This window comes from Sapajus apella, unplaced genomic scaffold (assembly GCF_009761245.1).
Source record: "Sapajus apella isolate SASKATOON/1434 unplaced genomic scaffold, GSC_monkey_1.0 scaffold49, whole genome shotgun sequence".
Classification (NCBI taxonomy): Eukaryota; Metazoa; Chordata; class Mammalia; order Primates; family Cebidae; genus Sapajus; species Sapajus apella.
The window spans coordinates 3,225,369-3,238,413 of record NW_022436989.1 but is presented as its reverse complement, the minus strand read 5'-3'; the positions used below and the strand labels follow the sequence as shown (position 1 = coordinate 3,238,413).

The window sequence follows — 13,045 nt, the reverse complement described above, 5'->3', positions numbered from 1 at the left end:
ATGGAGTTAAGGTGTTATAAAATCATAACATCTGGAAGCATTAAAACTCAGAACTTTACTAGACTCTGATAGGTCAAGGACACATAATGCAGCCTGTAGAGTAACTGGTAAAATAATGCACAGGAGGGAAAACAGAAGGAAAAATACCTGACTAAAAGAATGCGAGAAGGAAGAGGAGAGAACATAAAGCAGGTAGACTAACAGAAGGCAAGTGTGCGACGGTGGCTGTAAACTCGAGTATATCAGCAATTGAGTTACGTGAAAATTGACTAAATACTGTAATTAAAAGATGATTATTGTTAGACTGTGTTTTAAAGACAACAAAATCTAATTAAATACTGCTTATAAGAGGTTTTTATAAATTTAAGGACAAAAAGAAGTTGAAGATAAAAGAATGAAAAAAGATATACCTCGTAAATGCCAACCAGAATAAGCTGGTGTAGTTCTAATATCAGAGAAAGTAGACTTTGCAAGAATCATCATTAAAGATAATTATCTTTAATTTACCATTTGGGATAAATAGCCAAAACTGTACAGAATTAAAGAAGAAATAAATCAGTCTATAATCATAGAAACAACATCTCTCTCTCAAAAACTGATAGAACAGGCAGACAAAAAATAAGGAGAGAAGATCTGAGTCTCTCAACAATGATGTGATACAATTCATTTCCAAGTGCAACTTGGACGTTAACCAAAACTGACCGTATGTTGGCTCATAAAGCAATTCTTGACAAATTTCAAAGGACTAAATTCATTCAGAATATATTTTTTTGACCAGAGAGAAATTAAGCTAGAAATCAATGACCATAAAAAGAGAAAATCCAAAAATGACCAAATGTTTAGAAATTAAGCAATCGATTTATAAATAACCAGTAGCTTGAAGAAATTTCAGTGGATTTCAGACAATATTTTGAAATTAAATGATAATGAAAATTTTGCATGTCAATTGCTAACTAACCAATCACCCCTAAAAGTGTGTGTTCCTGACTAAAGCACTTCAGATATTAAATAGCTACTCCAATAAGGTAAATTAATAACTAACCCATACATTATTATACTGTAGACTGAAGGACTATATTTTAAAGTAAACTGCCTACAGCGGCCGGGCATGGTGGCTCATGCCTGTAATCCCAGCAGTTTGGGAGGCTGAGGCCAGTGGATCTCAAGGTCAAGAGATTGAGACCATCCTGGCCAACATGGTGAAACCCTATCTCTACTAAAAATACAAAAATTGGCTGGGCGTGGCAGCATGCACCTGTAAACCAAGCCACTCTGGAGGCTGAGGCAGGAGAACCACCTGAACCAGGGAGGCGGAGGTTGTAGTCAGCCAAGATTGCACCACTGCACTCCAGCCTGGTGACAGAACGAGACTCTGTCCCTCAAAAAAAAAAAAAAAAAATTGCTGATAGTGTGACCAGAATAGAGATGATTATAACAACTTTAGCACTTCAGGTGAGATTTCCAATTATTAAATAGAAAGCAACACCTAGGTGAAGCTATTTTGAAAATATATTTATTCTATCATATTATCATTCATCTCAAAAAATAATGCAACTGCATATGTAACTTGCAGCTGATTTTGAACATGCAAACATCACGTAGTATTATCCATCAGATTGTCGCCTTGTTCCGTTTCCCTGCGTATCTCCTTTCTGTGTAGAAGTCTTCCTTCTGGGAGCACAGGGAGGTGGGGGGACGAGAGCCTGCTCTGGCCCACTTTGTATTCTAACGCTTTCAACCCACTTTGCTTTAGTGTGATCAGAGAAGCTGGAAATTAAATCAGAGACCTCAGGGGCAACTCAGATGATGGGTCAGCCCGAACGGGAAGGTTACCATGCTTGGCTCTGTGTGTTTAATTAGAAGCTAGTGGAATGTTATCATTGACTCCACCAGCAAAAATCTTCACTTGTGAGGCAACTGGGTTAAGGAAGAACATGCTGAAAATAGAGCTTATGAACCCTAGCTGAAAACTATTTATTCGCAGCAACTCAGCAGCAGAAGTGAGGGGTGGGAGAGAGCGCGGCAGCTGGCAATCAGAGCGTGCACAGAAGCAGAAGGACTGCTTCTTCCAAGGCTGAATCTTAGGGCACTCAATCATGTATACTGAGCTTTCTTCCTGAAAAGATAGTTTAAATCTGTGTGGATTGTCAAGTTTTCTTCCTCTCCATAATATGGTCATGAATATTTCACTTTCTTTTAGCCAGGAACTTTCAATAATTTAACAGCTGCTCTTCCAGGCTGCCTGCGAGACAGGCGAGTCTCCACCCACTGCCTCCTGGGTTTATTCTTCCAGGAAAGAAGCTGAGATGTACTGGGGAGAAGACGAAGCAGCGAGGCTAGTCTCCTCTCCTCTCCCTTACCTACCTGTGTTTCTTTTATGGGTTCACATTCTTCCTCTTGCATCGGATAGTAAATGCCATCGGGGAACTGGCAAAGACAATGTGAAGTTGTGTTTCTGTGCGTAGAGGGGAAGAGTTCTTTAAGAAACGCAGACACAGTTACATTCATGAGGCAGCCAGTTGCCAGACTTGTATCTCCTGAAAGAACAACTTCGACTGCATTTTTGTATCCGTGTTTATCTAGACCAAATCTCATTCATTCATTCGTTCATTCACTTGAGATAGAGCCTAGCTCTGTCACTCAGGCTGGAGTGCAGTGGCGCAATCTCAGCTCACCCGCAACCTTCACCTCCCAAGTTTAAGCGATTCTCCTGCCTCAGCCTCCTGAGTAGCTGGGATTACAGATGCCCGCCACCAAGCCCAACTAATTTTTTAATTTTTTTAGTAGAGATGAGTTTTCACCACATTGGCCAGGATGGTCTTTATCTCCTGACCTTGTGATCTGCCTGCCTCAGCCTTCCACAGTGCTGGGATTACAAGTATGAGCCACCATGCCCGGCCACAAATCTCTTTTATTTCAGTGCTGTCAAGCAGCTCATGTTACCTTTGTCCAAAGAGAAAGGTGTATGTAAGCTTCAAACTCAGGACAGTTCTTAACGTCCTTGGCGTTGGCTCATATTAAAAATGTAAGAGGGCCAGGCAAGATGGCTCACCCCTGTAATCTCAGTACTTTGGGAGGCCAGCCTGGGGTGGATCACCAGGTCAGGAGATCGAGACCATCCTGGTCAACATGGTTATACTAAAAATACAAAAATTAGCTGGGCATGGTGGTGTGTGCCTGTAATCCCGGTTACTTGGGAGGCTGAGGCAGAAGAATTGCTTGAACCTGGGAGGTGGAGGTTGCAGTGAGCCGAGATTGCACCACTGCACTCCAGCCTGGCAACAGAGTGAGACTCTGTCTCAAAAAAAAAAAAGAAGAGAACACTAGAATAATAATGGGGTGTGTGTGTGTGTGTGTGTGTGTGTGTGTGTGTGTGGTTTCCTTCCCTGGAGATGGTCGTCCTTTGCAAATATAACCTAGATTAATCTACCATCATGATAGTATAAAGAGGTTAAATAAATCAGCCCAGATACACAGTTTATTTAGCCAAGCCAAGGCTGGGGGTAAAGCCAAATGCAGATGGAGTCCCTAATTTGTGACTAACTTGCACTGCCATATTCTATCAGAAGTGCGATAGAGATTATTATCTGATTTTATTATTCCAGGACAGGTAAACTTGGCTGAGGACACACAGCTCGGAACCTTAGCCCATAGATAAATAGGTAACTTTATATAGTAAAATTTGAGTAAGCCGAAGAGTTTCCACTTACATATTTTCTATCCCTCCATTTTAGAGTAATTTGGGGGGGCAGAGAGGCAAAGTCAGCAGCACTTCTTCAGAAATCGTGCTTTCTGGAAATAGCTCAGCAGCACCTGCGGCCCTCAGGTGAGCCACTGCTGTCCCGGGCCTGGGGGACCGTCGAGCTGGACAGCGGCCTTGTTTAGTTGGGTTGGGTTTCTTCTTGTGGTGTTCAGGCTGGTAGGTCTGAAGCCTGGAAGAGTGCTGAAGCAATCCCGGACGCCAGCTGCGCAGTGCAGAATGTACACAGGGGTCATTTTCCTAAGTGGACGTTCTTCCCCTTGTAGGGTGTTGCTGAGGGTTGGTCTGAGCGGAAGCATTTCCCTTTTGCCTGTTCTCTGACTTCCAGCGCACACTGTTTTAGGCCGGATAGCTGTATGTGTCAGCATGCAGACAGTCCCTGTGCTTGCTAAGAACAGTGGCAGTTTTTAGATATCCGTTTTCTAAGCCCCCAAGTGTAGAGCATTCAAAGCTATTCCTTCCAGCTCTGAAATTTCTTTGGGTGAAAACTGTTCACTTTCCCGGAGAAAAAGCAAGCCATCTCATCAGGGCCCTGACCTCATTCCTGTGAGCTCGACTGGCTGAGCCCTGGGAGTGACACCTGTCCCAGGTCTGGCTTTAGCAAGGGATTGATTTGAAGAAATAGTATTGGTCATTTTACCCACAGATTGCTTCTCAAGTAAGACTTGTTTGTAATAATTGCAACTCACATTTGAGGACTGAATTCTTCAACACACATTCCAAGTTTTCCCAGTTAGAAAAAATACAGTACTTTGTAAAGTGTACGATCCATAACTCTATATAACCCAAACAATAGGTTGAAAACTGGGTTTGTTGTAAGTCATATGATAGTAACACCTGGTGGAATACCTGTTAACACGCTCGGTGCCTGAAGCAAATTGGCAAGTGCTTCATCTACTTTTGCCAATAACTTGTCAGAAACTGACTTAGAGTTCCTTCCAAACTCTCCGAAGAACGTCCGAGACCAGGCAGCTTATGTAGCTTCCAAACGTCACCGGGGCAAGGGCTGGGCCCAGGCCAGCTGGAGAAGTCCCAGCGGAATTAGAGGAGGAATTCCGAAGAGCTTGAAGGGGCCTCCTGATGGCACGACGCTGAATGGGCTAAGAATGTGATGAATAAATCGATTTGCATCTTTTTTTTTTTTTTTTAGACAGAGTTTCGCTCTTGTTACCCAGGCTGGAGTGCAATGGCGCGATCTCGGCTCACCGCAACCTCCGCCTCCCGGGTTCAGGCAATTCTCCTGCCCCAGCCTCCTGAGTCACTGGGATTACAGGCACGCGCCACCATGCCCAGCTAATGTTTTGTATTTTTAGTAGAGACGGGGTTTCACCATGTTGACCAGGATGGTCTCGATCTCTTGACCTCATGATCCACCCGCCTCGGCCTCCCACAGTGCTGGGATTACAGGCGTGAGCCGCCGCGCCCGGCCTGATTTGCATCTTACACAAGAGTCTCAGTGAGGATAAAGGTGAAACCCATTTCCTTCAGTAGGTCCTCCCCTTTCGTAGTAAGGCAGCGAGTCAGCTGCTAGAGCTGTTTCAAAGCTACCTCCACGCCATGACAATCAAAGAGGACTCTTTCTGTCCTGAGTTCTAATGAAGAACTCAGCCTTCGCTAAAGTCAAGACCACTTACTACAATTATGTGACGTGTGAAGCACTTTCAGATGCGTTATTTTAAACATTCTGGCAATCCTGTGAGGTCGGTACCGTTACTGTCCCCATCTCATGGACAGAACCGTAGTTGAGAGAACTTCAGTGATTTACATGAGGCAGTCTGGTGGAGAGTTGGAGAGGACACTGGAACAGGCCACCTGGGTTCAAATCTTGGCCTTGCCACTTACCGGCTATGTGACCTTAAGAAAAGGTCTTAGCTGGCTTGTGTTTCAATTTCCTTTTCTGTAGAATAAGGATAGTAATGCCGTGGATGTCACAGAGCTGTAATGAGGGTTAAATGAGTGGATATATAGACAGCCCCTGGAACCTGGCCTGGCGTCTGGTAAGGACTATGTACGTATTTGGGTGGTGATTTGTTTTTACTCTGCGAGAGATTTGAACTCAAGGAGTTGTTACGTTTAGAAAGAAGAGGCAGGCTGGGCGCAGTGGCTCATGCCTACAATCTCAGCCCTTTGGGAGGCCTAGGCGAGCGGATCACAAGGTCAAGAGATCGATACCATCCTGGTCGACATGGTTTTACTTTGATCCTAGGGTCAGAGTTCTTTGTCATACGTTCTTAGAAGCCAGTGGAATAAATGTCTTCTTTCTCTTACATTTAAAAAGAAATGATAATCCTGCTGTAGAAGAGGTATCATGCCCGCAGAGGTGTCACAGAGATTAGTTTTTATCCACAGAGCACTTTTTAAATGGAGGATAATTGCTACATGGGCTAGTGTCGTAGTAAGAATTCACATCAAAATTAGGCTTGGTGACCGAAAGTATAAACAAATGCATTTCTGCTAAGGCTAGCCACGTAGTTAGAGGCATACAGCAGTCTGAAATAATTCCATTCCTTTATCAGCACACAGACGGAGGATTGTTGAGCCTTTTGCTAAATTTGGCTCTGCTGCACTTCCGTCTTTAGAATCAGGCAATTGCTTCATCATGCACACATTGTGCGGCCCTGGTATTTTGGTAACTACGGCACTGCTGCGTATTCAGAGCATGCCAGCTGTACATCTGTATAGTTGTCTGAGAACTTGGCTGTTGACCATCTGGAGTTCTCATACAAACCAGCGAAGGCAGTGTGCCCTTCAGATGGGGCACACACCAGACCCGCAGTATAGGTGGACGGAGAAGTAGATTTTGCTTTTCCAATAAAAAAGGAATCTCGTCTGTTGTTTTAGAACTACTCGATATGGACAGTGAGTGCAGCATGACTTCTTCCAACTGGAGATTTAAGGAAGACCTAGATACAGCATTACATGCTTTGTTACGTCTTTTTGAGAATGAGTTGGAGTGAGGGGATGTTATGTTGAAAAAGAAGAAGCAGGCCGGGCGCAGTGGCTCACATCTGTAATCTTTGGGAGGCCGAGGCAAGTGGATCATGAGGTCAAGAGATCGAGACCAGCCTGGCCAACATGGTGAAATTCCGTCTCTACTAAAAATACCAAAACTGGCTGGGCATGGTGGCGGGCGCCTGTAATCCCAGCTACTCAGGAGGCTGAGGAAGAAGAATCACTTGGGAGGCAGAGGTTGCGGTGCGCTGAGATGGCGCCCCTGCACTTGAGCCTGGGGGCAGTGTGAGACTCTTGTCTAAAAAAAGAAGACGCAACAATTATCTTGGCAAACCATGACTAGTTTAGACTGCAAGCTCAATGAAGATCAAAACTACGTTGGTCTTGTTTCAGGCACTCTCTCTGTATATTTGTTGAATGAATGAATGAAAATAATAGTTACGATTATAGATGTTATGTAATTATGAAGAACATGCCTCTGGATGAGGAAAGAGACATAAAATGGTAGGGAGATTAAAGAACGTCAATGGGCACCCACTCTTTTGTCATGAGAGGGGGATCTCTGAAAAATTATCTGTATCAATTGGAAAAGAAGCTTATGGTGAACTTTTTTAAATCACACATACAAGTTCCTAATTTGTCTTTTAAAAGTTACATCTAGATTTTCATGTATCATTTTTCTCATAAGGATAGCTAGTTAATATGTAGATTTCATGTATAGATTTTCATAGTTCAGGTATATAATATGAATTCAACTGATATTTATATAACACACCAAGTTCCCTTTGGGTATTAGCTGCCACCCTGTATAGACCTCGTGCCAAAGGAGTTTTTAAGATATTGGCATGTCCTAAATTCACCATTTACATCCTTGAAAGTACTTCCTTTGTTCCAAACAGATCTAACTCAATATTAGAGTTATTTCCCCTTTTATTTTTTGAAAAAATGTTTGATGTTCTGACTATTTGCAACGAAGAGCTCTGTTCTCAAATGCCCTGTATGGAGGGAATTTCTCAGTTCTTTTGAGAGGGATAAAAACCCTCTCTTAAGTCTGTCAGCCTAAAGATCAAGGGCATCCCAGCACCGTGTATCTGAGGGATAATGACTTTCCCTGGTAGAGAGCTGGATGGCACTGGGTATGTTGGAAACAATGGCTGGACCAGTGGACTTGGAGCTGGAACTTGGTTTTGCTCTTGGTGTTGACGCAGGGTGGCTGTCTTCACTTAGGAAGGTTTTGAATCTCAGCCTCTTCTGTAAGGATCTGGTAGCTTTTCCAAAGCCAGTCCATCTGTCCTGTGGAATTTGATGCCACATGTCTCCAGCTACCCCAGTAGGCCCTTCCCAGGCATGGATCAGAGACGTGAGCCAAAGGCTATCTGTAGAAGGCTGTTCTCTCCTGAGTGTCCTGTTGCGGCCAGCACGGGGCTTCCTAGGGAAAGGAACCTGCTCCTGCTTCCGTCGTTTTCATATACCCCTAAAGGCTGCTGGATACAACGCTAGTTTTCAAGCTTCCTGTCACATCTTCTGTGCACACTTTTGGAGTAGAGAGGGTGAGGGCAAGGCCAGGAGGTCAGTGCTGCAGCCGTGGGAAGAGACGACGCCTTGGGCCCCATTCCGTCTGGTGGCTTCACATCCACACATCGCTCTCTCCGTCTCCAGGGCACAGACGCTTCCATTCTAGAGCTTCTCCTCCAACCCCTTCCCACCTTCCATCCCACTCACTTTCCTCTCTCTTTCTCTTCCCTTCCTTCCTGCCCTCCCTCCCTTCCTGTTTTCCTTTCTTCCTTCCTTCTTTTTCTTTTTTGGATACAGGCTCTTGCCCTGTGGCCCAGGCTGAGGTGCCGCCCCTGTGCTGCCTAGTGGTACGGACACTGCTGACTGCAGTCTCACCTGCTGGGCTCAGGCGATCTTCCTGCCTCAGTCTCCCGAGCAGCAGGGACTGCAGGTCCATGCCACCACTCCCAGCTAGTTTTTTAATTTTGTTGCAGACTGTGACCCACTATGTTGCCCAGGCTGGTCTCGAACTCCTTGCCTCAAGCGATCCTCCTACCGTGGCCTCCTGAAGTGCGTGGTTACAGGTGTGAGTCGCTGTGCTCAGCCTCTCTGCTCCTTCCCTTCCTTCTCTTCTCTGTTAAAACCGTAGCTGTGGTCAGGGCTGGCTCTCTCTCTTCACAGAAAACAGGGAGCAAGGCTACACAAGAAATGGTAAAATTGTAATGAATTTTAGTGAAGAAAGCCCTAATATCCTATGGAATGACAAACTAAATGATGGTTTCTGTTTGGAAAATTCAGCAGTAAAGTACAATATTGAGATTTTTGTTTGTTTTTTTGAGAGACACTCTTGCTCTGTCATGTAGGCTGGAGTGCAGTGGTGCAGTCTCGGCTCCCCGCAACCTCCACCTCCTGAGTTCAAGCGATTCTGCTGCCTCGGCCTCCCATGTAGCTGGGATTACAGGCGCCCACCACCACGCCTGGCTAATTTTTGTATTTTATTAGAGACAGGATTTTGCCATGTTGGCCGGGCTGTTCTTGAACACCTGACCTCCATTGATCTGCCCACCTCAGTCTCCCAAAGTGCTGGGATTACAGACATGAGTCACCACGCCTGCCTGGTTTTCTTTGTTTTGTTTTTTTAAATAAGTCTGTAATAGGTGTACACAAGACCTGACTATTCCAGATGGTGTCAGGGTTGTAGTTTTCTCATTAGCAGACTTGGGATCTATATTTATGGGCAATTGAAGTTTTAAAGATATAAAGAATTATATTTATGTATTTATTTTTTCTTTTGAGAGGGAGTCTTGCTCTGTTGCCCAGGCTAGAGTGCAGTGCCACAATCTTGGCTCATTATAACCTCCACTTTCTAGGTTCAAATGATTCTCCTGCCTCAGCCTCCCAACCGTCTGTGATTACAGGCAGCTGCCACCACGCCTGCCTGATTTTTGTATTTTCAGCAGAGACGGGGTTTCACCGTGTTGGCCAGGCTGGTCTTAAACTTCCCACCTCAGGTGATCCACCCGCCTCAGCCTCCCAAAGTTCTGGGATTACAAAGGTGTGAGCCACTGCGCCTGGCCTAAAGAATTATATGTAAAGCGTTATGTACAGTTGTCATTATATACCGTAATGTAGCTTCATTCCTTCTGTCTGAACAATGTGGATTTTAGAATTACCAAATATAAACACTATTCAAATGTGTAGATTTGGAGGTGCAGTACATCAGGGAGCACAAATACACATTTCTTTTTAACCATCTCTACATTGTATTTTCAGAATACACACGATTCATTTAAATCCTGGTGTCTTTAAATGATTAAGGATTAAGCACATGTAGTATTTCCCACAGGGAAATTCTAAGGTAATTTGGGTGTGATTCTTTTAGAGTTTTTCATTATTTACAGCAGTTCAGTAATCATTAAACTAACTTTCTTGCATATGAATACATACATATATTTTTACATAAAGTGTTTCTGTAGAGTTTTAGCTGCTTATATTTTCTTTTTAACCATTACTTGGAACGGTGTTTTCCTGTGAATTGGGAATAAAGAAAGTATTCCTGGCGGGGCGCGGTGGCTCAGCCTGTAATCCCAGCACATTGGGAGGCCAAGGCAGGCAGATCGCCAGGTCAGAAGTTCGAGACCAGCCTCACCAACATGGTAAAACCCCGTCTCTACTAAAAATAGAAAAATTAGCCGGGCACGGTGGCAGACACCTGTAGTCTCAGCCACTCGGGAGGCTGAGGCAGGAGAATTGCTTGAACTCGGAAGGTGGAAGTTGCGGTGAGCCGAGATCACGCCACTGCACTCCAGCCTGGGCGACAGAGCGAGACTCCACCTCAAGAAAAAAAAGAAACGACTCCTGTCTCTCGTGCATATTAACAGAGACAGTGGGACTTAGTTTCTTATGTCCCCTCAGTTAGACTTTGTCACAGACATGCCTGTGTTTGGGGCTAGGAGGGAGCAAATCATTGTGAATGCGACCATGGAATTTGGTTCATTTAACTGAGCACCGTTTCTTCTACTTTACCCATCTTAAGTCCTCCTGACAGACCTGTAAAGTAATAAATGTCCAAACCCCTTAAGGAAACTAATCCTAATTCCATCATCATTTATAGTTCCCTATCTGTCCAATAAACCAGAATTTAGCCTTAAGGGCATCGCTCTCTTAATCTACATTACGATCTTGTCTTTATATATGAGTTGATTTGTTTTTCAAATTAGTGGAAGCCCTTAGGTGCCATGCTGTTATTCTGCTTGTTTGTGTCTTTTGAAGACAGTCATAGTATCCTAGAATATTACAGATGGGAGGGGCCTATGGGATCATTAGGACCAGTGCTCTTCAAAAATATTATAACTGCAAACTCCCTATTTGAAGTGAATTTTTTTTTTTTTTTTTTTTGAGATGAAGTTTTGCTCTTGTTGCCCAGGCTGGAGTGCAATGGCACAATCTCAGCTCACTGCAACCTCCACCTCCTGGGTACAAGCAATTCTCCTGCCTCAGCCTCCCAAGTGGCTGGGACTACAGGCATGTAATTTTCATATATTTAGTGGAGACCAGTTTCACCGTGTTGGTCAGGCTGGTCTTGAACTCTGACCTCAGGTGATCCGCTTGTCTTGGCTCCCAAAGTGCTGGGATTACAGGCTGAGCCACTGCTCCCGGCCTGAAGTGAAATGTTACATGACCCTTAGTACTGGTTGGGAGAGGGTTGACTTCCTCGTCCCTCCCAGGGGGCTCAAGGACTCCATTGCCTCTAATTTCCTCTAGGTAAGAGAACTAAGACCTCTAGAGATAAAATTAGCTGCCCAACATTTTGGCGAGGGAGAAAGAGTCCATTTTTGTTGCCTGGAAGCTTTGAAATTAGCAGAGGCTGACGTCTGCGGAGATTGGTGGTGGTAAGTCTGGAAACAGAGCAGAAGGCGGCAGGCCGGGCTCTCTGGAAGCCAGCACTCGGGCGGAGTTGGGCGCAGGGTGTTTGCTGCAAACCCGCAGCTCGGCTCACTGCAGACAGAGCCTCATAGACTATTACAGATGGAAGGGCCTGTGGGGTCACCCGAACCTGCAGAAAGAGAGGATGCTGGATTGTGCCGAGGAGAAAGTCAAACTGCCAGACAGACTAACGGCACCCCAGCCCCGCGGGGAAGCTCTGGAGCATAAATGGCCCGTCATTGTGTCCTGCGTTGGACTTGATGGCTGGGCCTCCAGGCCCTCACTGCCATCAGTCTTTGGATGTGAATCACCCTAGGAAGGCCAGGCCCTTGGCCTTCTGCAGTATTCTATGGCTTTCTTCAGTTGACGCAAATCCTGAAGGGGCTGTCAGCTGGAAGCCCATTGCCCACAGCTGGGGCAACAAGTCCTCCCTTGGAGCAAGATCTACAAGGCACATCTCCGTGTCCCCTCCACGCAGCCCTGGGAGTGCTGGTGAATTCGAGAGACAGTGGAGAGGAGATTGCGGGGGCAGCCTTCCCAGCCAGGCCTCCCCACGCTTCTGGTTAGGGACTCCCAGCTTCACAGCACTGCGCATGCGACTTGCCAACAGATGTTCTGACAAGCAGGTTGGCCCTGGAGGTGCTTCCTGCTGTGTGTCGGGATGGAGTCCTGTTGGCCTCTTTCATTTCCACCTCTGTTTCACCAAGTCTGGTGACCATTTTCATGCACTGGGGCTTCATGTGGTGCTGTGGAAAGTGCCGCGGATCGAATGTGGAAGACTGCGTTCCAGATCTTGTTCAGGAAGTTACGAGCTGTGTGACCAAGAGCAAGTCACTCTGCTCCTCTGAGCCGTGCTTCCGCAGGTGTACATACCAAGTGAAATGCTTTAGAAACTATTAAAACAGTATTGAAAATGGTGGCGTTTCCCCAAGGCTGTTCTAGACCCTTCACCGTTTCATTAATCCGTTCATTCATCTACTCAATGATTCCTGTGGCCCCTGACATTTAATCTATAATTCCTCTATATTTTTTAAAGCCAAGTAGATGGGTGATTTTGTTTTCTGCTGTTTGTCTTGGCAGTCCTTCTGCAGAATTGTGAGTGTAAGTTTGTTCTCACTTTGAACAGCTCATCTCTGTTCAGGTGACTTCTTTGTCACCATTAATGGAAGTGTGACACCTTTTGAGTTCCAAATAAATCAGTTTATCAAAAACCGCATCTGCAGTGCTGCACATTGTACTGAGCTGACTTCAGTCTGGGACTTTCTTTGCTTTTGGCCTGTTTACCTCCTTGTTAGATTAGCTCCTTGCAGCTTTTTCTCTTCATTCTCCAAATATGAATTATGATTCATAATTCCCTAGACCAAATCCAATAGAGAAACATTTAAAGTGTTTCTTTACTGTGAAGTGTATCAT

The 13,045-nt window shown here is 45.0% G+C and overlaps 1 protein-coding gene across 1 annotated transcript in view; it reads left to right on the top strand.

Annotated features, from left to right (window-relative positions):
- Positions 1 to 13,045, top strand: part of KIF26B (kinesin family member 26B) — a 557,329-nt gene that overhangs the window by 341,104 nt on the left and 203,180 nt on the right. The gene's annotated exons all lie outside the window — the stretch shown is intronic.